Source organism: Callithrix jacchus, chromosome Y (genome assembly GCF_049354715.1).
Source record: "Callithrix jacchus isolate 240 chromosome Y, calJac240_pri, whole genome shotgun sequence".
Classification (NCBI taxonomy): Eukaryota; Metazoa; Chordata; class Mammalia; order Primates; family Cebidae; genus Callithrix; species Callithrix jacchus.
The window spans coordinates 15,350,001-15,377,500 of record NC_133525.1 but is presented as its reverse complement, the minus strand read 5'-3'; the positions used below and the strand labels follow the sequence as shown (position 1 = coordinate 15,377,500).

Sequence of the window (27,500 nt, the reverse complement as noted above, 5' to 3'; positions counted from 1 at the left end):
CTTACACACGACGGCTGGCCGGGAGAGACCACCGGGGCGCGCTCGGGCGCACGCACGCGCCGAACGGGACCCGCAACGCGGGGGAAGGACACGCCGCCGCCCCCGGACGTCGACACCCAAGACGCCTCGGGGAGGGGCCCCGGCGGGCCCGGGAAGCGAGGCGCGCACCCGGGGCGCGCGGACGCGGAGCGGGAGAGCGGGTTCGGGAGGAGACGAGACCCCGGGCAAGCCCGAGGCGACCGTGGAAGGCGCGGGGAAGGCGGCGAGCGGGGAGGGGGTGGGCGGCGGGCCACCGCGAGGATCCGGGGAGAAGCCTCGGGCACAGACGACCGCAGCAGCCGTGGACACACAACGGGGTCTCACCGCCAGCGGCCCGTTTGGGCACACAGGGGCGGTCCCGCGCGGCACACGGAGCGGCCGCCTGGCCTTCGGCGACCCACGCACGCCTCTCGGGGGCCCGCGGCTCCCCAACACCGCCACCGCAGTCGCAGCCAGCGCCCCATAACCGTCTTCCCTACACACGCGGCGGGCCGACCCGACCTCTCCGACGCCCACCGGGCCCGCGCGGGGCCGACCGCCGCCGGTGCGCGAAGCCGAGGCACACGCCGGGGGGACGCGGACACCGGCCGATGGTGGCCGGGGGCGACGCCCCTCAAGGCGGAGCCGGCTCGGGTCCCAGACGGGGCCGCCCCGGCGCAGCCGGAGAGCCGCTCAGAGAGAAAGGATCGGCAGGCAGCGGCGGGGAGCGGGCGCACACGCAGGGCCGGGGCCCACGAGGGCAGGGGCACGGGAGCCCGCCGAGGACCCGGGCGGGAACCTCGGGCACAGCCGGGCCACCGGGGAAGACACGACCACGGGATCCCACCGCCACAGACACGAGGGCGGTCCCGCAGCCCTCCCACCCGGGACACCGGCCGGCCCTCGGCACCAACGCGGAGACCCCTCACGGGACCCGGACCCCACCGCCGGGGGCCCCGGAGCGACCACAGCGACAAGCCCGACGCCAGGGCGACACACCCAGGATCTCGTCCATCCGCGACCCGGTCCCGCTCCGGGAGACCGGCACGCCCCACCGTGGGGACGCTTTCCCGGGCCCAGGCGGCCCGACCCGTCGCCCCGCACACAGCGCGGTCGCCGGCACCGGCAAGGGCTCGGCACGGCACGGGAGCGGGCGGAGAGCCGGCTCGCAGCGGAAGGGGGTCACGCGCCAGACGGGACGCCACACGCACCCAGCCTTCAAGCGACGACCTCCCCAACGGCGAGGACACAGGGCCCGGCCCGGCGGGACCCTCCCCCGACTCAGAGGGGGGAGGCGCGGGCCACAGTAGGCGACGAGCGGCGCTCGGTCCCCACCGCGGAGACCGGCGGACCCCACTTCTCCCCGCCACCGAGGAGGAAGAGGGAACTCTGCCTACACACGAGCGAATCCAATCGCCACGCGGAAGCGCTACCACAACGCAGAGAGAGGCGGCGGGCCGGGGGAGTCCGGTACCCCCAAAGCACACCTCTGGGATCGCTAGAGAAGGCTTTCTCACCGAGGGCGGGTCACACTCCCCCACCCACCGGTCGCCCCTCGCCGGGCCGCCCACGGAGGCGCTCAGGGACACCCAGGGAAGGGAGGGATGAGGTCTACGGCGAGAGGAGCGGAACCCGAGGCACCCCCTCAACCCCGCGTCGAGGGGCACAAAACCTCGATCGATCGCCTCGACGACAACCCTCCGACGAGCTGAGCGCTTCTCCTCGGGACCCACACGCAGACCCCATGGCGGCAACCGGAGGAGGGGGCCCCGGGGGCGGGAACGACACCACCGCTCGGCCTCGGGCACCTGAGGGACAACCCGGAGCGCTCCAGGAGCACCGCAAAAGGCCCAAGCCGAGCCAACGCTCGCACCACCCCGGCGAGGGCAGCACGACGGGCCATCGGGACGAGCCCCCCACCGCCGCGGAGAGGGGCCGCCCCCGACAAGGCAACAACCACAGGAGGCGAGAGCGAGGGATGCCTGCCGCGTCAGAGGACCCCACCGGCCCCCGCCAGGCGGAGAACGGGGGAGCACGGCGAGGTCGGGCCGGATTCCGTACCCCCTACACCTCCCGATCCAGACCCCACAGGCAGGGTGCAGGAGAGGCAAGGGGGCCCCCGCGGGCGGGACGAGAAGAGCGGTCCCATTCACCGAGAATGTCCGTCCCTCGCCCACCGCGGATCGGTCGCGGCCCGGGAGAGCGTGACGTCACCACATCGATCGGAAGAGACCCAGAGCGGGGCGAAGGAGTCAACCTCAGCAAAGCCACGGAGCCCACGGGCCCGAGGCCGGCCAGCCCCGCTCCGGGGAAGGGACGGCGGACAACCCCAGAGGAGAGGAGGACGCCTGACACGCACGGCACGGAGCCAACGGAACGGGGTCGTCGCGACCGCCCCAGGTGCCCGCAGCAGGGAGCGCACACGCAGGCAGACGGGAGCCCGCCCGCCCGCACCGGCCTTTCCCCGCCACGCCCAGGTGAGTCGGAAGAGACCCGGGCCCAGGGCGGCACCAGGGAGCCGGGACACTCAGACGGATGCACGGGAGGCAAGGCACACGGGCCCCAGCCGGCGGCTCAACCCAGAGCAGGGCCGGCTAGCCGGGTCACCGGTAGACCAGAGACCCCCCACGCATCCAGAGGCCCGACCTCTCCAGCGACGGGTCGCCAGAGGACAGCGTGTCAGCAATAACCCGGTGGCACAAAACGACAACTCAGAGTGAAAGATACACCCCGCCCAGGGGGCAGGGGGTCTAGTCACCGGCCACACCGCCGACTCAGAAATGCGTGACACGGACATCTGTCCCCAAAAAGGCCACCATCACAGCCAGACATGGAGCACCCAGGGCTGTCTGGTCGACCTAAACACACACACACACACACACACACACACACACACACACACACACACACACACACACCAGGGAGCAGCCCTTCCCGGGCACGCCCTCCGGGCCACCGGTGCCACGCAGGGGCCGGCCCGTGCCTTCAGAAACAGACTCTTTCGGCCGTCCCCTCACACGCGAGGGACACACGACACGAGGGACCGAAGGCGCTCAGGGACCACTCTCCGACCACGAAGGCGGACTCGGAAGTAAAGCGTCACAGCAGAGGGACCGCGGCCAGGCGCGGCACCCCGGGAGGACGGCGCAGGAAGGCCACCGACTCCCCACAGGGACTCGGGAAAGAAATCCGGCGGGTGGGTGGGTGCCTCTGGCGGCCAGGGCCCGCGCTGGCCCGCCACAGGGCCGTGGAGTGGCGTCCCCGGCCACCCGCGCCACGCCCGGAGGGTCCCCGCGGGTCGCGGGTCGGGCCTCGGGAGCTACGGCGTACTGGTCGACCGGCCCGGGCAGCCCCGACACCTCGCTCGGGCCTGGAAACTCGGCGACAGCCTGCCCCCATACAGCCCTGCACGCCCGAGCTCTGACTCACAAGTGACTCGCCAGAGCTCTGGCGCCACAGGGACAGCCCCGCTGACGGCCGCAGGCTTTCCGGAGCAATGACTAGCTCACAGCGGGGACGGTCCCCTCCCTCGGCAGCTGTCACCGGAGCTCCAGAAGCCAAGAAAACCATATAAAAGCGGCCGCCAGATGGAGCCCGACAACCGGCGACGACCAGGTCCCCAAACCTGTCACCGAGAGAGATCCAGATGGCAGGGCGGCCGGCGGACGGCAAAACCGAAACCGTGAGTCGAGAAAAGTCTGGCCGAGGCCGAAGACACAGCCCCTCCACCCCAACCCCACAGAAACCGTCCTCCAAACGTGTCTCTGCGTAGACCGAGACAGGCTCCAAAGACAAGCCCACGACGTGTGGCTGTTTGGACATGCATCTCGGAGGGAGAAAGAACACACAGGACTCGGTCGCGAGTCGTTCAGGTGACAGAGAGACACAGAATGAGGACACTTTCACAATCAAACCTGGGGTGTGGGGGAGGGAGGGAGGGAGGGAGGGAGGGAGGGGGGATAGAAAAAAGACACATGGAGGAAGGAGAGAGGGAAGAAAGGAAGCAGGGTGGGGGGAGGAAGGACATGGAGAAAACAGAAATTTTAAAATCTGGAGAAAATAGATGATGAAAGACAGGTGGAAAATGAAGAAAGATGAAGAAGAGAAAGAATGAGGAAAGAGGTGAAGGAAAAAAGGGCGAAAGAGACAAAAAAAGTATAAAAGACAAAGAAAGAGAGAAAAAAAGGAAAGGAACAGAAAAAAGGAAAGAAGGGAGGGAGGGAGGGAGGGAGGGAGGGAGGGAGGGAGGGAGGGAGGGAGGAGGGAAAGAAAGAGAAAAACACAGAGCAAGAAGAAAGGAAGGCAGAAAGAAGAGGCTAATGCCATTTTCGGCATTAGCCCCCACCTGCATTTAGGTAAAAATCTAAAAAAAGGGAAAAAGAAAAGAAAGGAAGGAAGGCAGAGAGAAGAAAGAAAGAAAATAGACAAAATGAAATTTCTTGCTAAACATAATCGGGCCTGGCGACAGAGCTAGGCTCCATCTCGAAAGAAAGGCAGGGAGACAGAAAGAAAGAGCAACAGAGAAAGACAGACAGACAGACAGAGAAAAAGAGAGAGAGAGAGAGAGAGAGAGAGAGAGAGAGAGAGAGAGAGAGAGAGGCCAAGCAAGGTGGCTCATGCCTGTCATCCCAGCACTTTGGGAGGCCGAGGCGGGCGGATCACAGGGTCAGCAGTTCGAGACCAGCCTGGCCAAAACGTTGAAACCCCGTCTCTACTAAAAATACAAAAATTACCTGGGCGCGGTGGCACACGCCCGCCATCCCAGCCACTCAGGAGGCTGAGGCAGGAGAATCGCTTGAACCATGGAGGCCGGAGGTCACCGTGAGCCGAGATCGCGCCATCGCACTCCAGCCTGGGTGACAGGCTGAGACTCTGTCTCAAAAGAAAAAAGAAATAAAAAATAAAAAAAGAAAAAGAAAGGCCACACAAGAAACACAGAAACATCTAAAGAAACACAGGAACAATGAACGAAACCCAGAAACGACAAAAGAAACAAACAAGAAAGAAAGAAAGAAAGAAAGAAAGAAAGAAAGAAAGAAAGAAAGAAAGAAAGAAAGAACTGGAAAAGGCAATTAGGAAGAGAGAAACAAAGGAGAAAGGATAGACAGATTTCCTTTCGAAAGATCCTCTAACAGCATAGTAAGGCCCAGGGAGGGGCTGCGACCCACCTTCCACCTTACGAATACGGTTGGCCAGGAAAATATAAATACCACGTGTAACGTCACCGTTAAACGTGACTATGAGCCGGGCGCGGTGGCTCACGCCTGTCATCCCAGCATTCTGGGGGGCTGAGTCGGGTGGGCCACCTGAGGTCAGGAGTCCAACAACAGGCTGACCGACATGGTGAAACCCCGTCTCTGCTAAAAATACCAAAAAAAAAAAAAAAGGGACCCACTTCCGTTACTTGCTGCTGTGGACGATAGGCAGCTGGGGTCGGTGAAGGATTCCAAGATGGCTGGGCGAAAACTTGCTCTAAAAACCATTGACTGGATAGCTTTTTGGGAGATCATACCCCAAAACCAAAAGGCCATTGCTAATTCCCTGAAATCCTGGAATGAGATCCTAACCTCCAGGTTGGCTGCTTTACCTGAGAATCCACCATCTATTGACTGGGCTTACTACAAGGCCAATGAGGCCAAAGCAGGCTTGGTGGATGACTTTGAGAAGAAGTTTAATGCCCTGAAGGTTCCTATACCAGAGGATCCATATACTGCCCTGGTGGATGCTGAAGAAAAAGAAGATGTGAAGTCTTGTGCTGAGTGGGTGTCTCTCTCAAAGGCCAGGGTTGTAGAATATGAGAAAAAGATGGAGAAGTATAAGAACTTAATTCCATTTGAACAGATGACCATTGAGGACTTGAACGAAGCTTTCCCAGAAACCAAATTGGACAAGCAAAAGTATCCCTATTGGCCTCACCAACCAATTGAGAATTTATAAAATTGAGTCCAGGAGGAGGCTCTGGCCCTTATATTACACATTCTGGACATTAAAAATAAAAGTAATTATTAAAAAAAAAAAAAAAAAAAAAAAGAACCTCTTTAATTTTAATGTTAAAAATAAAAAAGGAAAAGAAAAACAAATTCTCCGGACGTGGTGGCACATGCCTGTAACCCCAGCCACTCAGGAGGCAGAGGCAGGAGAATCGCTTGAACCCCGGAGGTGGAGGTCACCGTGAGCTGAGATCGCGCCATCGCACTCCAGCCTGGGTGACAGAGTGAGACTCTTGTCTCAAAATAAAGAAAAAAGGAAAAAAGAAAGAAAGAAGAAAGAAAGAAAGAAAGAAAGAGAGAGAGAGAGAGAGAGAGAGAGAGAGAGAGAGAGAGAGAAAGGAAGGAAGGAAGGAGCCGGTCGCGGTGGCTCAAGCCTGTAATCCCAGCTCTTTGGGAGGCCAAGGTGGGTGGATCACGGGGTCAAGAGATAGAGACCATCCAGGTCAACATGGTGAAACCCCGTTTCTACTAAAGATACAAAAAATTAGCTGGGCATGCTGGTGCGTGCCTGTCATCCCAGCTACTCAGGAGGCTGAGGCAGGAGAATTGCCTGAACCCAGGAGGTGGAGGTTGCGGTGAGCTGAGATCGCGCCATTGCACTCCAGCCTGGGTAACAAAAGGGAAACTCCATCTCAAAAAAAAAAAAAAAAATACCACACAAGAAACACAGAAACAACGAAAGAAACACAGGAACAACGAACGAAACACAGAAAACGACAAAAGAAACAAACAAGAAAGAAAGAACTGGAGAAGGCAATTAGGGAGAGAGAAACTAAAGGAGAAAGCACAGACAGATTTCTTTTCGAAAAATCCTCTACCGGCATAGTAAGGCCCGGGGAGGGGCTGCGACACACCTTCCACCTTAGGAATATGTTGGCCAGGAAAATAAAAATGCCACACGTAAGGTAACCGTTAAAAGTGACAATGAGCCGGGCGCGGTGGCTCAGGCCTGTCATCCCAGCACTCTGGGGAGGCTGAGGCGGGTGGGCCACCTGAGGTCAGGAGTCCAACAACAGGCTGGCCAACATGGTGAAACCCCGTCTCTGCTAACAATACAAATAAACTTCTTTAATTTTAATCAAAGAAAGAAAGAAAGAAAGAAAGAAAGAAAGAAAGAAAGAAAGAACTTCTCCGGGCGTGGCAGTGCATGCCTGTAACCCCCAGCCACTCAGGAGGCTGAGGCAGGAGAATCGCCTTAACCCGGGAGGCAGAGGCCGCCGCGAGCCGAGATCGTGCCCTCGAACTCCAGCCTGGGTGACAGAGTGAGACTCTGTTTCCAAAAAAAAGAAGAAAAATGACTATGAGGGCCTGGGCCAGGGTGGTTGAGTGAGTTTACCTAGGGAGGGAGGGAGGGAGGGAGGGAGGGGTGGCGGGTGGGGAGGGGGGAGAGAGAGAGAGAGAGAGAGAGAGAGAGAGAGAGAGAGAGAGAGAGAAAGAGAAAGAGAAAGAAAGAAAGAAGGGGGGATATGCCTGAGTGGAAGGAGAGAAACCAAGGGGAGCAGGAGGGGACACAAAGAGGAAGGGGAAGGGACGGAGGCACAGTAGGTTATTCTAAAATGTATTCAAGACTGGGGTGGGGGTGGGCACGGAGGGCAACTCAGGAAACAAGCCGACTCCAGCAATGACACCTAATTCATGATTGCTGGCATCGCTGCCTCGAAAGGGGGGCACCGCATGTTTCTTCCTCCACACTCATTCGATGATTTCTGGGAAACGCCATTTACGAGCACACTCTGGACATCTACCTGCTTTCGCTACATCTGGGGAGAATCGGGAAAGTCCCCACTAACGACAAGGCCTAAAGTGGAGCTGTCATCCACAAAACCCAGGCAGAAGGGTCCATATGGGTTAAGAAAGACACCAAGAAAGAAAGGGAAACAACGGATCAAAGAGAAGAACAATCGGGCCCGGCCAGGGTCTCCAGGGGTCGTCTGGGCAACGAGGGAGTCGGGGGTGGGGGTGGGGGTGGGGGTGGGGGACGAATGGACTAAGGGAGGGCGGGCCTCTAAGTGGGGGGAGGTGGGGGGCGGGTGGCAGAGAGAAGCCACAGTCTCTCCTGACGGTGGGCGGGCGGCCAGAGCGTCCCGTCACGCCGCCTAGACTTCGGAGAACCGGTGACCGCTAGGTGACGCCCGATGACAACATATGCAAGTGTCAGCCCGGCACCCTCCCAGGCATTTCCCCCACAACTAATGGAGCGGAGACCCTGAGGGGGAAGGAAGCACCGTGACTCGGCAATACGCGCAGAAACACACGCACCTACGTACGTGCGTAGGTACGTAAGTACGCACGCACGCACGCACGCACGGACGTACCCACGCACGCACTCACACGCACGGCGTATCCCACAGAATAGCAGAGTGTATACCGTGATAGCGAGAGGGCCCACGCCATTTTCTTCTCTAGTAACAAAAGAAAAAGCAGGCCGAGGCCCGGCGGCCCACGCCCCTCACCCCAGCACTCCGGTAGTCAGAGGCAGAGGCGGGCGGGTCACCCGGGGTCAGGAGTTCCGAACCATCCCCGTCAACATGGCGAAACCCCCGCCTCCAGGCCCTCGAAAGGCCGGGCAGGGGCAGGAGAATCGCTGGAACTCGGGAGGTGGAGGTCGCAGTGAGCCAAGATCTCACCACCGACCGCACTTCAGCCTGGGCGACAGAGCGAGACTCCCGGGGCGGGGGGGTGGTGGGGGGGATTCGCTTCCCTCTTTAGGTGACCACGCACCGTGACACGTACACAGAGAGCTCGGAAGGTACACAGGCTCTGACCTCCTCTCTGTGGTTTTGAGTCGGTCTGGCGATATTTTCCAGGCCTTCCGTTTCCCCGTAAGCAGTCACAGAAATGAAAACTCCCTCCTTTCCCAATTCGTCTTCAGCTCATCATCAGGCCGCAAGAATAAGCAGCCCGACCCGACCCGACCCGACCCGACCCTCCCGCTGGGTCCGGGAGCAATTGCACTCCAGCCCGGGCGACAGAGCGAGCGAGCGAGCGGAACCTCTGTCGCAGAAGAAAACAATTAAAAAGAAGGAAGATAGATAGATAATCAGCCGGCCGTTTTGTGTCGTGCTGCGTCCTGGCACCCGCCCGGGCCGGTAGGCCCAGCTCCTCAGGGGCTGAGTCAGGGGAGCATCTCTCTAAGCCCACCAGTCAGTTCAAGGTCACAGTGACCTACGTACGATCGGCCTGGGCGACACAGGGAGACCCCATCTCTAAAAAAGTACATGGAAGCGTGGACGGTCGTAGAAGACATACAAGGAGGTGGCGGAGCACGGGAAGGCTCCGCTCGTTCCTGAAGACCAGAGCACAGCCGGGTGCGGTGGCTCAAGCCTGTCGTCCCAGCACTTTGGGAGGCCGAGGCGGGTGGATCACGAGGTCGAGAGATCGAGACCAACCTGGTCAACGGGGTGAAACCCCGTCTCTGCTAAACATACCGGAAAATAGACAAATAAATAAATTAGCTGGGCACGGTGGCACGTGCCTGTAATCCCAGCTACTCGGGAGGCTGAGGCAGGAGAATTGCCTGAACCCAGGAGGCGGAGGTTGCGGTGAGCCGAGATCGCGCCATCGCACTCCAGCCTGGGTAACGAGAGCGAAACTCCGTCTCAAGAAATTAAAAAAGACCAGAGCACACAAACAGGACCATCCGCTTGAGGTAGCCACCGTTCCGAATCACGGCGGAGGCCTCGAGGATTTCAGAGCAAGGCCCTGCCGTCATCTGCGGCACCCGACCTCGCCTGTAAATATTTCCGGAAACCGACTCGTCCGTCCATTCATTCACTCACTCATCCATCCATCCATCCATCCATCCATCCATCCATCCATCCATCCAGTAGGGAGGAAGGAAGAGAAAAAAGAAAAAGAATGAGGCCGGGTGTGGTGGCTCATGCCTGTAATTCAAGTACTTTGGAGGCCAAGGCGTGCAGATCACCTGAGGTCGGGAGTTCAAGACCAGCCTGACCAACATGGTGAAACCCCATCTTTTTTTTTTTTTCCAATAAATAAATAAATAAAAGAAAAGGAAGAAAGGGGGGGAGGGGAGGAAGAGAGAGAGAGAGAGAGAAGGAGAAGAAGAAGAAGAAAGAGGAGGAGGAGGAGGAGGAAGAGGAGGAGGAGGAGGAGGAAGAGGAGGAGGAGGAGGAGAAAAGAAATAAAAAGAGGGCAGCGCACCATGGCTCACGCCTATAATCCCAACACTTTGGGAGACTCAGGTGGAAGAATCGCTTGAGCCCAGGAGTTTGAGACCAGCCCTGGCAACACAGCGAGCCCCCGTTTGTACTAAAAAATCAAAACAATTAAAAAGTTAGCCGGGCATCGTGATGGCAGGCACCTGTATAGTTCTAGCTGTTTTGGAGCCCGAGGTGGGAGGATTGCTTGAGGTCGGGAAGTGGAGGCTGCCATGGGCCTTGGCCAGACAAATGCACCGCAGCCTGTTTCCCGGGCTGGTCTTCAACTCCTCAGCTCTAGCGAAGCACCTGCCTCACCTCCAAACTTGCACCCACCACATTCATCCGTCCCGGAGGTGTCTGTGACAGATTTTAGTAGGGGAGCATTCATTTCTAAATACCAGAGCAGATCAACAGGACCATCCGTTTGAGACAGACACCACCATTCTGAATCACAGCAGAGGCTTTGAGGATTTCAGAGCAAGACCCTGCTGCTATCTGCAGATAACCACCCTTCTTTCGAGGGACAGGGCTCTGTCAGGTAGCCTCTGGCTGTAAACCAAAGGCCCAACCACGGGGCCATAAAGTTAACCATGTTAGCCGAGCCGCTCATAACGCACCGAGCATAATCCCAGCACTTTGGGAGGCTGAGACGACGGGTGGATCACTTGAAGTCAGGGGTTCGAGACTAGCCTGCTGACCAGGGCAAAACCCCGTCTCTACTACATACACAAAAGTTAGCCGGGTGCGGTGGCACGCACCTGTAGTCCCAGCTACTCACTCGGGAGGCCGAGGCGGAAGAATCGCTTTGACTCGGGAGTCGGAGGTTGAAGAGAGCCGCGATCACGCCACTGCACTCCAGGCTGGGCGACAGAGGAAGACTCCGTCTCAAATAAGAACAATAGCAAGAAGTATAATAATAATAACGACGTTAAATTAAATGTAGAAAAACAAGAAATCACACATAATTTGTAGCGTCATTGCTGCCTCAAAAGGCGAGAAGCATAGGTTTGTGTCACCATGGGTTTTCTTTGTTCCTGAAAAATTGCTCATTCATTCATTCATTCATTCGTTCGTTCAATTCTATTTTATTCTGTTCCATTCTATTCTATTCTATTCTAGCGTGTGTGTGTGTGTGTGTGTGTGTGTGTGTGTGTGTGTGTGTGTGTGTGGCTTTCTTCTGTTTTCTAAATATGGGGTTTCTTTTTTCTAAAGATGGCCAGGCTGGTCTTGAACTCCTGACCTCAGGTGATCCACCCACCTCGGCCTTTCAAAGTGCTAGGATGACAGGCGTGAGCCACCGCGCCCGGCCTTATTCTAATATTTTGGAGAAGCAGTCTTTCTCTGTCACCCAGGCTCAGTGCAACCTCCGCCCCCTGTGGGTTCAAGCAATTCTCCTACCTCAACCTCCCGAGTGAGTGAGCAGCTGGGACTACACTACAGGCACGTGCCACCACGGCCCCCTAACTTTTCTGTATTTCCAGTAGAGGCAAGGGTTTCACTATGTTGACCATGCTGGTCTCGACCTCCTGACCTCTGATCCACCCGCCACAACCTCCCAGGCAGGCTTGAGCCACCACCACGCCTGGCCTATTTATTCTTTTATCCTTAACTTTCCAGAAGGCTAGTTGCTTAAGCTTTCTAATTATTTTATTAATATTACTAATACCCTGATAACACTCCTAAAATAGCAATAGTTACATAATTGTATAGAACTGTCCTTGGATGATAAAGCACTTTTATTTCACATCAAGACAGCAATTACTTTAGATCATAATATGTCCACGCTAGACACCTGAAATTATACCTAGCACTATCTTTCTATGACTAAAAATTCAGAAATGCATACTGAACAGAAGATCCTTATCAAAATGATTTACGAGTCTTACAATTATCCTTTAATTCTTGCCGGGTATTGTTACTGCTATTTTGTGCATTAAAAACTGGAAAACAAAACAAATGACAAAAATGACATGAACTCCAGGTAGGGCTAGCTAGGTTCCTCAGGTCCATTTTCTTCAGTACTTTCAATAACATATGAAGTGTTATGAAGCTTGCCCCATGGATTTTTCAACTGCATACTATAACCTGAAGGGTTAGGGAAAAGTCCGAGAAAGGGTCCTTTGAAGTAAAAATTAATTTAAAGGGACAAAACCCACACAGTAATAGAAACAGAATATTAATTTTGTTCTCTATGGCAAAAATAGCCAACACGGTCAAGAATACTTTATGAGTCAGGTTGCAAAAGTGACAATTTTAGAAAACTCTATTAAGAGAAATTGACAGAGGGGGAGGTGGGGAGGGATAGCCTGGGGAGAAATGCCAAATGTGGGTGAAGGGGAGAAGAAAAGCAAAGCACACTGCCATGTGTGTACCTACGCAACTGTCTTGCATGCTCTGCTCATGTACCCCAAAACCTAAAATCCAATAAAAAATTAAAAAAAAAAAAATGGACAGAATAAAATCTGATTTCTCACACTCTAAAAACTGATGAAAACTAAACTGGCTTCACCAAAAACAGTCAATCTCTATGGTAACACTGTAACTCTCAGGTTGAGTAGCTCAAAATCAATCCAATCTCCAGCAAGACAAAGTTTAGCCTTTCTGTTCATTTAGGAGGATATTCTTTTTATCTGATCAAAGAACAATGAGACCCGGGGGTCAGAATGGCGATTCCCTAGGCAACAAGGGAGGGAGGAACGCGAAGATGGGGGCGGGGGCGGGGGCAGCGGACAAGTCACAGTTGCCCCGGGCTGTGCGCAGGCGGCCTGAGTGTTCTTCCTCCATGAGGCCTCGGTTTTCAGAGTGCCTTCTTTCTTCCTCCGTGAGGCCTCGGTTTTCAGAGTAACGGTGGCCACTAGGGGATGCCCGAAGTCTGCCTGCCAACAGAGAGTGTCAACCAGGAATGAACTGGGATCGCCAGGAACGGGAGCGGGAGAGGGGAAGAATGGAGCCCTCCCCCCACCACAGCACAGTGGGGCCGCCGTGCCCTCCCAGGCAGTTGCCACAAGCAATCGACCAGCGCCTTAGGGAGACACAGCCTAAGTCCCCACCCATCGGATTATGTGAAACTTCCTTCCAGAGAGAAGAGACCGACTGGAAATTCTCTCCGTCAAGGTCGAAACCTAAAAGGATCACTGGCACACCCACCAGGCCCAAGACAATTTTGAAAAGAGTTGTTTCAAAATGGAAGAGCAGTTTCTGTGTTTGGGGTACATCCGTATATTTCCGTATAACAAAATTAGTTGTTTTAAACATGACGCTTTAAAAGAAAAAAAAAAAAAATTTTTTTTTTTTTAACTCCTTACCTGTACAGTCCTGCGATAGGCAGACCACGGGACTCGTCAGCTCAGAGTCCGTGAGGCCAGAAGCTGACATCCTGCATGTCTACTCAGAATGAATGAACGAATGAACGAGTTTATTTATTTACTTTGAGACACAGTCTCGCTCTGTCCCCTAGGGTGCAGGGCAGGCAATGGCACGATCTAGGCTCACTGCAACCTCTCCGTCCCGGGTTCAAGTGATTCTTTCTGCCTCAGCCTCCCGAGTGGCTGGGAGTACAGGCATGTGCCACCACGCCCGGATGACTTTTGCATTTTTAGTAGAGACGGAGTTTCACCATGTTAGCAAGAATGGCCTCGATCTCCTGACCTCGTGATCCGCCCACCTCCCAAAGTGTTGGGGTTGATTACACGCGTGAGCCAGCCACCGCACCCGCCCGGGCCTGTAGTCCCAGCTACTCGGGAGGCTGAGGCAAGAGAATTGCCTGAACCCAGGAGGCGGAGGTTGCGGTGAGCCGAGATCGCGCCATTGCACTCCAGCCTGGGTAACAAGAGCGAAACTCCGTCTCAAAATAAATAAATAAACAAAGTTAAAAAAAATTAAATGCTGTATTCTGTTAGCTTTGCTTTGTACCCTGAGAAGGACATAATATAGCTGTTGTCTGTCTGTCTGTTTGTGACAGGGTCTCGCTCTGTCTGTCGCCCAGGGTGAAGTGCCTCCAAGTAGCTGAGACTACAGGCACGGACCCCGGGGTTTGGCCATGTAGCCCCAGGTTGGTGGTGGAGCTCCCGTGCTCAAGAGATCTTACTGCCTCTGCCTCCCAAAGTGTTGGGGTTACCGGCATGAGCCACCGCACCCGGCCTGACTCAATACCAGGAAGGGCCAGGATCTGCCAAGGCCTGTGTTCCAAAGTGGGGACAGTGGATCCCATGGTAGAGGGAGCCATCGGTCCACACTGAGCTCCGGCCAGCCCCAGGCCCCACCATGCAGACCAAATCAGAAGGAACAGGGTCCCTCGTCCTACACACCGCATCCCTTCACTGAACTTGGGAGCGGATCCATTTCCCAAACATGAGGTGGCTCTCAGTTTGAAACGGGTCACAAGGGGCCTGGCTTTCCCGAGTCGGCAGGATAACGAAGTCCTTCCGTGACATAGAACGAGGTGTGGCTCGAATCTAGATTCTCCAGTTAAAACCAAGGAAGATGGCCAGGAGCGGTGGCTCGTGCCTGTCATCCCAGCACTTTGAGAGGCCAGGCCGAGGTGGAAGTATCAGGAGGTCAGGAGTTTGAGACCAGCCTGGCCAAGACAGTGAAACCCCTGCCTCTACTGAAAACACAAAAATGTTAGCTGGGCGTGGTGGCGCGTGCCTGTAATCCTAGCTACTCAGGAGGCTGAGTCAGGAGACTCGCTGGAAACCAGGGAGGCAGAGGGTGCAGTGAGCTGAGATCGTGCCACTGCGCTCCAGCCAGGGGGACAGAGCAAGACTCGGTCTCAGAAAACACACACACACACACACACCACCACCACCACCACCACCACCACCACCACCACCACCACCAAAGAAAACCAACGTGTCACACTCGATCGAGACAGACAGAGACAGAGAGAGATGAGAGAGACAGAGAGAGAGAGAGAGAGAGAGAGAGAGAGAGAGAGAGAGAGAGATGTTATATCCGAGTGACATAAAGAATGCACCGCACTCTGAAACTGAATTATGAGTCCTTTATGTTAGCCAGCGACGGAGAGGTGGCTAATGCCCAAAATTCTCTCTCAGGCCCAAAGAAAGAAAGAGTTAGGGGGTTCTTTATACACTAGTTTGAAAAAGGAGGGGGGAAACCTAGCTGAAGCAAATTTTTCACAAAAGCAGAGTAAGCAAAAAGTTAAAAGATAAAGTAGTACAGGCTGGGCATGGCAGATCACGCCTATAATCCCAGCACTTAGGGAGGCCGAGACGAGTGGATCACAAGGTGAAGAGATCGAGACCATCCTGGTCTAAACAGCGAAACCCCATCTCAACTCAAAAAAAGAAAAAAGAAAAAAAAAATTAGCTGGGCATGGTGTCACGTGCCTGTAGTCCCAGCTACTCGGGAGGCTGAGTCAGGAGACTCACTTGAAACCAGGGAGGCAGAGGGTGCAGAGAGCTGAGATTGTGCCACTGCACTCCAGCCAGGGAGACAGAGCAAGACTCGGTCTCAGCAAACACACACACACCACCACCACCACCACCACCACCACCACCAAAGAAAACCAATGAAGGTGTTTAACTCAACGTGTCGCACTCGATCGAAAGAGACAGAGTCAGAGAGAGATGAGAGAGACACAGAGAGTAACAGAGAGAGAGAGACAGAGAGAGAGAGAGAGAGAGAGACAGGGAGAGAGAGAGAGAGAGAGAGAGAGAGAGAGAGAGAGAGAGAGAGAGAGAGAGATGTTATATCCGAGTGAGATAAAGAATGCACCGCAATCTGAAACTGAATTATGAGTCCTTTATGTTAGCCAGCGACGGAGAGGTGGCTAATGCCCAAAATTCTCTCAGGCCCAAAGAAAAAAAGAGTTAGGAGGTTCTTTATACCTTAGTTTGAAACAGGAGGGGGGAAACCTAGCTGAAACAAATTTTTCACAAAAGCAGAGTAAGCAAAAAGTTAAAAGATAAAGTAGCACAGGCTGGGCATGGCATCTCACGCCTATAATCCGAGCACTTAGGGAGGCCGAGATGGGTGGATCACAAGGTGAAGAGATCGAGACCATCCTGGTCTAAACAGCGAAACCACGTCTCAACTCAAAAAGAAAAAAAAAAAGAAAAAGAAAATTAGCTGGGCATGGTGGCACGTGCCTGTAGTCCCAGCTACTCGGGAGGCTGAAGCAGGAGAATTGCTTAAACCCAGGAGGCGGAGGTTGCAGTGAGCCGAGATCGTGCCATTGCCCTCCAGTCTGGGTAGCAGCAGCGACACTCTGTCTCAAATGAGAGAAAAAAGCAAAAAAAAAAAAAAAAAAGAGAGAGAGGAGGGATGGGGGGAGAGAGAGAGAGAGAGAGAGAGAGAGAGAGAGAGAGAGAGAGAGAGAGAGAGAGACAGAGAGCAGAGAGAGGAGGAGGAAAGGGGTACTCAATGGAGAGAGAATTACACATATCTTAGAATGCTTTTGATACCATAATCGGTGGCCCGGGTGCACTTTTAAAACAGAAACAACAGCAGCAGCGGCAGCAAAAGCCAGCCAGCCAGACAGACCGTCACAGAGACAGTATTGTTACTAAAGACAGGTTTTCACTAACACGGGGGTGGGGGGGAAGACAGAGAGAGAGAGAAAGAGAGAGGAGGGTGGATAACGAGGTCAAAAGATGGAGATCATCCTGGCCAGGCCAACATAGTGGGACCCCGCCTTCACTAACAATACAAACGTATTAGCTGAACAGGAATGTTGTCAGCAGGCTCAGGCTTCATAGCCAAAAAGCTGAAACCACCATCTGGGATGTTTTCCCGAGAGCCAGTGGTTTCACGAGGGGCCGTGTGTAGTTGTGGAAATGGAGAGGAATGTTTGGAGCTCCATATTTGAGACAGAACGGACAGGGCTCGGTCACGGGTCATTTAAGACATGGGGAGATACAGACTGAGAAAACCCTCCCAGCATCCTAGCTGAACAGAGAGGTGCACGATTTATCGAGACACTAAGTCTGGGTCACAACCGAGTCAACGGAGAAAGCAAACCCAGATTTTAGGGTTGGATTTCTCTCTCTCTCTCTCTCTCTCTCTCTCTCTCTCTCTCTCTCTCTCTCTCTCTCCCCCCCCCCGCCCCTTCAGAGGGAGTCTCACTCTGTCCACCAGGCTAGAGTCCAGTGGTGCGATCTCGGCTCACTCACTGCAACCTCCGACTCCTGGGTTCAATTAAATCTCCTGCCTCAGCCTCCCGAGAACCTGGGATTGCAGGCACGCACCACCACGCCCGGCTAATTTTTGTCCTTTTTTTCCTTCTAAAGACGGGGTTTCACCATGTTGCTCAGGCCGGTCTTGAACTCACGACCCCAGGTGATCTGCCCGCCTTGGCCTCCAAAGTGCTTGGATTACAGGCGTGAGCTCCCGCGCCTGGCTAATTTTTGTCTTTCTGTAGAGACGGGGTTTCACCATGTTGGCCAGGATGGTCTCAAACTCCTGACCGCAGGTGATCCGCCCACCTCGGCCTCCCAAAGTGCTGCAGTGACAGGCAGGAGCCACCGTGCCAGGCCTGAATCTTTATCAATGTGTAACATCTTTGAGGTCTCCAAGTCCAGAAATAAACTCGCCACTTCTGCACAGGATTCTGTATGGAGATCAAATCTGAGATTCCTAAAGTAAAGAATTGAGGCCTTGGGAATGGATTGGATTAGATCTACCTGAGCTTATATTAAAATAAAAAAGAGGGAGAGGAAGAGGGAGGGGTGGAAGAAAGTGGGGGAGGGAGGGGGGAGAGAGAGAGAGAGAAGAGGAAGAAGAAGAAGAAGAAGAAGAAGAAGAAGAAGAAGAAGAAGAAGAAGACCTCATGAATTTCTAGAAAATAAGACCTTATGACTTTTGCATCCGTTGGCGACTCTAGGTAGTTTGCTGAACCTGGTTCTGTGGCCTTGCCTCTGTTTACTTTTGCACTCCAGGCCACGATGCACAGTGCCAGACCTGGGAGGAGTTCAGCCACGCTGCCTACCGAGAGAGAAGCTTTACCTCGCTGACCCTGTGAAGGCACGTGTGGTTCTCAAATACAGGCATTCTGATGGAAACTTGTGTGTTAAACACACAAGTAACAGATGATCGAGTTTGTCTGGTGTCTAAAAGAGAGCAAGCTCAAGATGGAAAGAAGACTGAGAAATTCCACAGTCAACTAACTAGTGGCACTGACCGTAGCCAGGGAATCCCTCAGTGTTACCATGGAAACTGAGTGAATGGTTTGAAATGAAGACTTTGTCATGTACTGAGGAAGTAAATATCTTTTGAAGTAGGGAAAGTGTTGGGACAGAAAATACTTTATGTAACTAAGTGGACTCTTCAGAAGCTCAGAGGTCATTTTCTGTAATTTTCTTTTGAACGTTTTCTTTAGAGAGCTAGGAATGCGAATGTTTTCAGTCAGAAAGCCTGTATTTACTTTTGGAAACTGCACAAGCGATGCATCTGTCTCCGGAACTTTGCAGATTACTTGATGTTAGGTAAAACGCACAATTGTTTCTTTCTGGCAGATTCGTAACAGTAACTTGAAAATGAGATATTACGAAAAGCCAATGCTTCCTTAAATTTAGTTCATCTTTCTTTCAAAGAACATTCAATGTAACCGTTGTGTTGGATCGAGGTATTTCTTTTGGAGCATAAAATGTATGCCGTCGATGACCAATAGACATAAAAGATGGTCATCGGAACAAACTCCGCACCACAGTGCGCATTGTTACGAATGCCGTGCACCTGAGTATGTCTAGTAGTGTGGCCTCAATTATATCTAACAGGAATTGACTAACCAGTATGCTTTGCCTTCTCTCTCTCTGTCTCTCTCTCTCTCTCTCTCTCTCTCTCTCTCTCTCTCTCTCTCTCTCTCTCTCTCCAGAGAGATACAATAAAAATACCTTTTATTATAGGGGATTGGTAGTATCAGCTCGTTGAACAATGACTTTGAATCTAGTTTTCAGTTATCAGAAGCAGCAGTTACTTGAGTGCGTGAATGCAATGACGGTCACTACACATGTACCACAACCACCATTTTACAGACATTTTCACGACGTATTTTTCATCTGCAGTTTCTCAGAAGGCCGATAGATGATCCCAACTGTCACATCATTGCATACTTCTGTCCGTCTTCTCTCTTTCTGTAACCAAAGTGTTAGGTGTGACTGTCACAACTGTCATGTTTTCCAGTAAACCGGAAGTATGATATTATTTGACACTTATGTTCGTACCCTAATTTCACCACCTAAACGTCGTGTTCACATGTTGATTCCCCAGGAATGGAATGAAGGTACTACATTGAAATACATCCTGCAGGCCAAGCGCGGTGGCTCAAGCCGGTAATCCCAGGACTTTGGGAGGCTGAGGCGGGTGGATCATGAGGTCAAGAGATGGAGACCATCCTGGTCAACATGGTGAAACCCCGTCTCTACTAAAAATACAAATCATTAGCTGGGCATGGTGGCGCGTGCCTGTAATCCCAGCTACTCGGGAGGCTGAGGCGGGAGAATTGCCTGAACCCAGGAGGCGGAGGTTGCAGTGAGCCGAGATCGTGCCATTGCACTCCAGCCTGGGGAAGAAGAAGAAAGAAGAAGAAGAAGAAGAAGAAGAAGAAGAAGAAGAAGAAGAAGAAGAAGAGGAGGAGGAGGAGGAGGAGGAGGAGGAGGAGGAAGAAGAGGAGGAGAGGAGGGGGAGGAGGAGGAGGAGAAGAAGAAGAGGAGGAGGAGGAGGAGGAGGAGGAGGAGAAGAAGAAGAAGAAGAAGAAGAAGAAGAGAATAATAATAATAAGAAGAACAGGAACAAGAAGAACAAAAACAAGAAAGAAAGAAAGAAAGAAAGAAAGAAAGAAAGAAAGAAAGACCTTATTGTTGTACCCGAGCGAGTCAAAGAATGCACCAGACTCTGAGATTGAATTATGAGTCCTTTATTATGCCAGCGACCGAGAGGTGGCTGATGCCCAAAATTCTCTCGGCCCCTAAGGAAATATTAGGCGGTCTTTTATACCCTAGTTTTAAAAGGGAGGGGGAACTTAGCTGAAGGAAATTTTTCACAAAAGCAGAGTAAGCAAAAAGTTCAAACTTAAGCTAGTACATGAGAAATAAAACAGTGCCAGGTGCGAGGGGTAAAGTTGTCACAAAAGACATACAACTTATATAGGTAACCGGGGCTCTGGGCATTGGACAGCACCTGCCCGCATTCCCAAGCTCTGCTGGTACCACTGAACTCGGCCTCTTATGAACAAATGCGTTCCCAGCGTCAGCCCGCCCCAGCTACATACTCTGGTGACATAGTGAATGGTGGGAAAATCACTAAAATGTAGAAGGTAAGATGGAGTCTGCCCAGCTCAGGAAGCTAACTGACATAAAGCCTGAACAGCTTTTAGTCTGAGAAAGAGAGAGCTAGTTTTAACTGGCAAAAAGCAGGTTATCACATTATGAAGTACAGTTTACAGGAACCGGCTGTCACTAGACATCGAGAAATCCACAAAAGCGCTAGTCAACAGCAGGAGAAAAACAGCAGCTCACACACGTCCTGGGGAAAAGATACACCGTCCTAGAATTCCGTGCCAAGGCATCACCTCCGGTCATCTTAAGGGAGCAAAGTATCGCTTTTTAGACAGCGTTTCTATTTTGGGCACAAACTACTACGGCCCAGCGTGGCGCCACGATGCCCTTCCCATTTTGCATATATGCTGGCTCGGGGAAGGAGAAAAGAAGACATCAAGAGAAAAGGTGATTGAGAGACCCAGCCAAGATGAAGCTTTCCCAGGGAGGGAGGGAGGGATGGCTGAGGAGTGAAGGGGTGAAAAAGCCCCACCACTACTGTCCAGCCCGCCCACCCGCTTGCCCACGAGGACCAAAGGCTGTGCCATCGCCCCCAGCTGCCTCTGGGGAAGTGGGACCGTGCCCCACCCCCACCCCCATCTTCAAAAACAGTGGCCACTGAGTGAGGTGAGATCTGGCCATCACCCATGCAAATGTCAACCGGCAAAGGGTGGGGGGAGGGGAGAGAGGATGGAGGCCCACGCGCCTGGCTCCAGAACGTTTCCACGCAGGGTGGTGAGAGGCGCGGCGTTGGGGGGAACCCACCTCACAAACTCAACGAGTTGGAGTAAAGGGGCGGGTGGGGGGTGCTTAAAAAATAAACCAACTCCTCATAAAGCCCAGGTAGAAGAGTCTATGCGCATGAAAGACACCAACAAACAAAGGAACACAAAGTACCGATAAAGGAACAATAGGGCCCCCACCGGGGCGGAGGTTCCCCAGGCAACGAGGGAGAGAGGGAGGGGCCTCCAGATGGGCGGAAGAGAAACCGGTTGCCCCAGGTTCTGTGAAGTCCTCGGGCTCACAGAGCTCCCTCCGCGCCACCTCGATTTTCCATTACAGTGGCCGCTAGGTGATGCCCAAAGACCACCGATGCTTGCAGGCGTCAGCACGAAAAAGAAGGGAACGCTGGATCGCTCTGGGTCGGGGTGGAGGTTGGGGGGCGGGGGCGGGGGCGGGGGCGGGGGCGGGGGCGGGGGCGGGGGCGGGGGCGGCTCAGGCACGCCGCGTCACCGGCCTCTCCCCGATCCCTCTCGGATCAGGTCGTTTCTGGGCCCAGGGAGTCCTCTCGGGTGATGCCCGCCTGCAACTAGTCGACCGGAGCCTCCAGGGGACACGGCCTAGGCACCCGCCCGTGGGTTCATCTGGAACTTCCATTCCCCTAGAGAGAAGGAAGAGGAGACCAGGGGCGGGGGCGTGTGGACGGAGGCTAGGGGTGGAGATGGGGCCTATCTAAGATGGAAGTCCAGTCCCTAGCGTTTCCGAGTGGACTCCAGACCCACCACCTCAGAGTGTCAATATCCGTTACAGGGAAGCGAAGGTCCGTGAAATCCACACTCACTCCCGGAGTGAGTGGCACGATCTCGGCTCACGGCAACCTCCGCCTCCTGGGTTCCAGCGATTCTCCTGCCCTCAGGCTCCCGAGTAGCTTGGGATGACAGGCACGTACCACCCACCGTGCCGGGTGAATGTTGTATTCTTAGTAGAGACGGGGTTTCTCCACGTTGCCCCGGCGCCGGTCTCGAACTCTCGACCTCTCGCGATCCACCCACCGTCTCCTCACGAGAACATCACTGGGCCGTCCCAGCCCAGTAGCGTTACAGTGGCCATGCCTTAGAAATCACTCCCACGCACACACCGCGATAGGTCCTATGTCTAGAAATGTATGCCGCGGTCATGAGCTTTCTTCCTTAGCGCCTCCACGATTGGCTTCGCTAGGTAAGATTTTCCCTAACCGTTTATTTTTGAGTTGAGGAGTTTGTCAGGGAAATAGGAGAAGGATAGACGCCACAAGTGACAGGGAGAAAAGTCTAAAACATGCTCCTTTCATCCAAGTGGGAGCCTGGCCTCGACCTCCCCAAATCCTACACACCGAGTGGGGAAACCCAGCAGGGCCCCTCTGTCCGTCTAGATTCCTCTCGGCCTCTGTAAGCACGCGCTCTTTCCTTTTCGTGGAAGAGGCAGGGCCCTCCCCCTCCCCCAGAACCGAAGGTCTCAGGACCTAGAGTCGGAGAAGATACACCCTGTGGAACCCAAGTCATCCCGGGGGGCCTTCGTTCTGCAGGGGACCCAGAAACGAAACGTGTCTGGCCTATTCTCTGATTCATCTGTCTCTGACGAGTTGACGTTTCAGGCGAACCTTCAAAGGGCCAAAGGCAAAGAGCTCTTCCTCTGCCCCTACCCGACCTTTTCGTGAGCAGCGAAGGGTGACAGTCTCCTCAGGCAGGCCCAGGTCACCAGGTATCCCGATCCATTTCTCCCCTCCCTCCCAGTGGGATTCCACCCATCCGTCTTCGGGATGGGGCGACACAAAGTCCAAGTTACTTTACCGAGTCACTAACGGAGAGAGGGGATCGAGGGAGTCAACCTATGTCAGAAATGACATAGGTTCAGAGCCTAAAAAAGGGCCGGCCGCAGTGAAAGGTGGCAGGGTGCGAGCTTGCTCCCCCCCCCCCCCCCCGGGACAGAGTCTCACCCCTGTCGCCCAGGCTGGAGTGCAACGGCGTGATCTCAGCCCAGGGCAACCTCCGCCCCCCAGGTTCAAGGGATTCTCCTGCCTGCCTGCCTGCCTGCCTGCCTGCCTGCCTGCCTGCCTGCCTGCTTGCCTCAGCCTCCCGGGTTGCTGATATCACAGGCATCCCCCACCACACGCCCGGCTAATCATTTGTACATTTAGTAGAGACGGGGTTTCATCAGGTTGGCCACGCTGGTCTCGCTCGAACTCCTGACCTCAAGTGATCCTCCCTCCTGGGCCTCCCAAAGTGCTATAGGATGACGGGCGTGAGCCACCGCTCCCCGCCCGCGCGCTTGCTCTTCAAGGGTGAAGTGCTGGCGGCTCACGCCCGTCATCCCAGCACTTTGGGAGGCCCAAGAGGGCGGATCACTTGAGGTCAGGAGTTCGAGGCCAGCCTGACCAACATGGCGAAACCCCATCCCTCCTGAAAATAGGAAAAGTAGCCGGGGGGCGTGGTGGTGCGCGCCCGTCATTCCAGCTACCGAAGGACGAAGCAGAAAAGGAGACTCTTCCAGCCAGCCCCACCGCGTCCCCCCACCCCCAGCCACAGCCACAGCCAGCCTTCTTGTGGGGCGGCGCCTGCCGAATGGAGTGGAGCCCGAGGCCATGGGAGCCATCACCTCCGACTCCAGAAGGGAAACAGGGCTGTCTGCCTTTGAATGGGGCTCTAGAAGGCGGCTCGGCTGCCGCTTCCGAAGCGATGCGCCTCCCTTCGCCTGGCACAGAGCGAGGCTCCGTCTCAAAAAGAAGAAGGAGAAAAAAGAAGAAAATATTAGCACGTCAGTTGTGGTCGCGAATCAGTCCCCGGAGGCCAGGCACAGTGTGGCTCGAGCCCATCCATCATCCCAAAACTTTGAGACGCCAGGTCGGGAGGATTGCAACGAAGTGATGAGACCCTGCCTGTAGAAAGGGTCTACAGACAGGGTCTCATCACTTCGTTGCAATTGATCTGTTTGTTTGTTTGTTTTGAGACGGAGCTTCGCTCTCGTTACCCACCAGGCTGGAGGGCAATGGCACGATCTCGGCTCACCGCAACCTCCGCCTCCTGGGTTCAGGCAATTCTCCCGCGTCAACCTCCCGAGTAGCCAGGACTACAGGCACGCAGCACCATGCCCAGCTAATTTCTGTATTTTTAGTAGAGACGGGGTTTCACCCGGTTGACCAGGATGGTCTCGATCTCTCGAGCTCGTGATCCACCCACCTCGGCCTCCCAAAGTGCTGGAATTCTAGGCGTGAGCCACAGCGCCCGGCCTAGAAAACATTGAAAAACTGATCTGAGGGGCCGGGCCCGGTGGCTCACGCCTGTCATCACAGCACTTTGGGAAGCCGAGGCGGGCGGATCACCCGAGGTCGGGAGTTGCAGACCAACCTGGTGAAACCCCGTCTCAGAAAAATGAATGAATGATCTGATCACAGTGGCATGTGCCTGTGGTCCCAGGTACTCTGGAGGCTGAGGCGGAGGAATGTCTTGAACCAAGGAGTGTCTAGACTGCAGTGAGTGAGCTACGATGGCACCACTGCACTCCAGCCAGGGCGACCGAGTGAGACACTGTCTCTAGATCAATAAAACAATTGGAAGGAGCTCTCTCTGTCTTACTTTCAATGGGTGTCTCTTTAGGCCAGGTGAAAAACAAGAAAGAGAGAGAGAGAGAGAGAGAGAGAGAGAGAGAGAGAGAGAGAGAGAGAGGAGAGAGGAGAAAGAGAGGAGAGAGGAGAGAGAGAGAGAGAGAGAGAGAGAGAGAGAGAGAGAGAGAAAGAGAGGAAGGGGGGGAGAGAGAGAGAGAGAGAGGAGAGAGGAGAAACAGAGGAGAGAGGAGAGAGGGGGGGAGAGAGAGAGAGAGAGAGAGAGGAGAGAGGAGAAAGAGAGGAGAGAGGAGAGAGAGAGAGAGAGAGAAAGAAAGGGAGGGGGGGAGAGAGAGAGAGGAGAGAGGAGAAACAGAGGAGAGAGGAGAGAGAGAGAGAGAGAGAAAGAGGGGGGGGGAGAGAGAGAGAGAGAGAGAGAGAGAGAGAGAGAGAGAGAGAGAGAGAGAGAAGGTGTTGGGAGGCGTGTCTGCTTGATGACTAAAACTACACAAACCCAAACAAGGGGAACACAATGCGTAGGTGTGTAGGATTTGGTAAATAAATCCCGTTTTCTTTTCTTCTCCGGAGAACACCTGTAATCCCAACAACTCGGGAGGCCGAGGCAGGCAGATCACCCGAGGTCGGGAGTTTGAGAGCAGCCTGACCAACATGGTGCAACCCTGTCTCTCAATAACTAATCTGGGCACAATGGCACGTGTACTCTGGAGGCTGAGGTGGAAGAATGTCGAGCCAAGGAGTGTCCAGACTGCAGTGAGTGAGCTAGGATGACACCACTGCGCTGCAGAATTTAAGCCTCTCTCTGTCTCTCTGTTTCTCTCCCTTCCTCCCTCCCTCCCTCCCTCGTCTCTTTTCTCCGCCTCTCTCTCTCTCTCTCTCTCTCTCTCTCTCTCTCTCTCTCTCTCCCTCTCCCTCCCCCTCCTTTCTTTGTCACAGGATTGCCCAGGTAGGATTAACAGGTAGCTGCCGCCATGCCCAGCGAAACTTCCTTACTATTATTATTTTAAGAGAGAGTGTCTCACTCTGTTACCCAGGCTGGATTGCCGTGGCGTGGATCTCGGCTCACCGCCACGTCGGACTCCCTGGTTCAAGTGACTGGCCTGCCCCAGCCTACCGAGTTACTGATCTAACAAGCGTACGCCACCACACCTGGCACATTTTTATGTTTTTCGTAGAGACGGGGTTTCGCCATGTTGGCCAGCCGGGTCTTGCACTCCTGGCCTCAAGTGATCCACCTGGCTCAGCCCCCGCTACGTGTCGGAATTACAGGCATGGGCCGCCTCATCCGGCTCGGCCAATCTTTTTAATATATCATAGAGACGGTGTTTCCTCAGCCATGGGGTTGTGAGATTGGTTCACTCAATATGTATAGTGCTAAAGGGGTAAATTAGTGTGATTTGTGACACGGATGTGAAAAGAGTGTGTGTGTGTGTGTGTGTGTGTGTGCGTGCGTGCACGCGCGCACACACACATGCTGTGCTGGCTGGGGGTGGGGGAGAGAGAGAGAGAGAGAGAGAGAGAGAGAGAGAGAGAGAGAGAGACCATCCTGACCAAGAGGACCTAGAAATGGTGTCTGATTTGCGTCTCTGTCTAGTCGCCCATCTGTCTGTAGGTGACTGATAATTCCACAAATGAGGGCGAGCATCATCTATTGAGCTCTTTCTTTCTCCCTCTCATGTGTGTCATCTCTGCCGTGGAACGAGGGAAAAAAAGAGGCTGTGATGGGAAGTCGTCCTGACGTCTGAGGAAGCTAAAGACAGGCTGCTGACTGAACGAAGGGCATCGTATGTGACACTCTGACGCCCGAGCCGCCTAGAAATGCATCTTAGTTTTCATGCCAGTGCTGTCAGTTTATCCTGTAAGTCAGCAAGACTGACTTACCCCCACACCCAGCAAGAACAGCACACACCCGGGTGGTCCAGTGTGGTCCCAACCGGCCCACCCAGGCCATCTGGTGAAACGGGTCGCTGGCGAATTTGAAAGCAGCCGCAATGCGGTTCCCCTGGGGAGGAGGCTCCCGGAGGGCCTTTTGGGCCTCCAGAGAGGATTTAGCACCGAAAACCGCAAATCTAACCCACCCACTGAATCTTGCTGCTCCCTCCCTCCCTCCTTACCTCCTTCCCTCCCTCCTTCCCTCCCACTGGGTCCAAGGTACAACCTGGGAGGCAGCCAAAGAAATTTCCACTGTGTGCCTTTTGTCTTTCTCTTTATTTTTAAAATAATTTTCATGTTTCAAGAGATGCTCGTTTGAAGAGGAAATTTTCACAGAGTATGAAAATTCGTCCTAAAGAACAGAGTTTCCCAACAAAGCAGAGAGAGAGAGAGAGAGAGAGAGAGAGAGAGAGAGAGAGAGATTCCGTCCAAAAACAAAACAAAACAAAAAAAAACAGGTGCACATGGCCAATGTCAGCACTTTCTGCACTATATAAATCAACTATCAGAGAGCGATCAGGCACGCCACCCTCGATGTGGCTTGTGGCACTGGAAAGAAAAGGTAGGATCGTGAGATGTGTGTGAAAATTGTCTTAGTTTGCAACGCCCGTATTATAGACTGTGTGTCCAGACCGGAAACAAGGACTGGAAAGAAACGCACAAGACAAATACGACCAGGCCCGTTCCACGTTCACGCCTGTCATCGCAGCGGTCTCAAAGGCCGACGTGGGAGAACGGCTGGAGCGCAAAGGTTTGTGATCATCTCGATCTGTCATTCGACACCACCTCCACCTGCATAAATGATCAT

The 27,500-nt window shown here is 54.1% G+C and overlaps 2 long non-coding RNA genes and 2 pseudogenes across 4 annotated transcripts in view; 2 read left to right on the top strand and 2 right to left on the bottom strand.

Moving 5' to 3' along the window:
* LOC144581293 (uncharacterized) overlaps nucleotides 1–7,969 on the bottom strand; it is a 21,394-nt gene extending 13,425 nt beyond the window's left edge. Inside the window, exon 1 of the long non-coding RNA XR_013531910.1 lies at nucleotides 7,754–7,969. This is a non-coding gene — a long non-coding RNA (uncharacterized LOC144581293). The remainder of the gene's footprint in view (nucleotides 1–7,753) is intronic.
* On the top strand, nucleotides 5,418–6,051 carry LOC144581292 (ATP synthase peripheral stalk subunit d, mitochondrial pseudogene; annotated as a pseudogene). Its single transcript, XR_013531908.1, has one exon. The product of XR_013531908.1 is annotated as an ATP synthase peripheral stalk subunit d, mitochondrial pseudogene (transcript).
* Nucleotides 7,970–16,968: 8,999 nt separating the features above from the next.
* LOC144581307 (signal recognition particle 9 kDa protein pseudogene) lies at nucleotides 16,969–18,471 on the top strand (annotated as a pseudogene).
* An 8,478-nt stretch (nucleotides 18,472–26,949) lies between these two features.
* Nucleotides 26,950–27,500, bottom strand: part of LOC144581291 (uncharacterized) — a 21,639-nt gene continuing 21,088 nt past the window's right edge. For both annotated transcript variants that reach the window (XR_013531907.1, XR_013531906.1), the window contains exon 3: nucleotides 26,950–27,484. This is a non-coding gene — a long non-coding RNA (uncharacterized LOC144581291). The remainder of the gene's footprint in view (nucleotides 27,485–27,500) is intronic.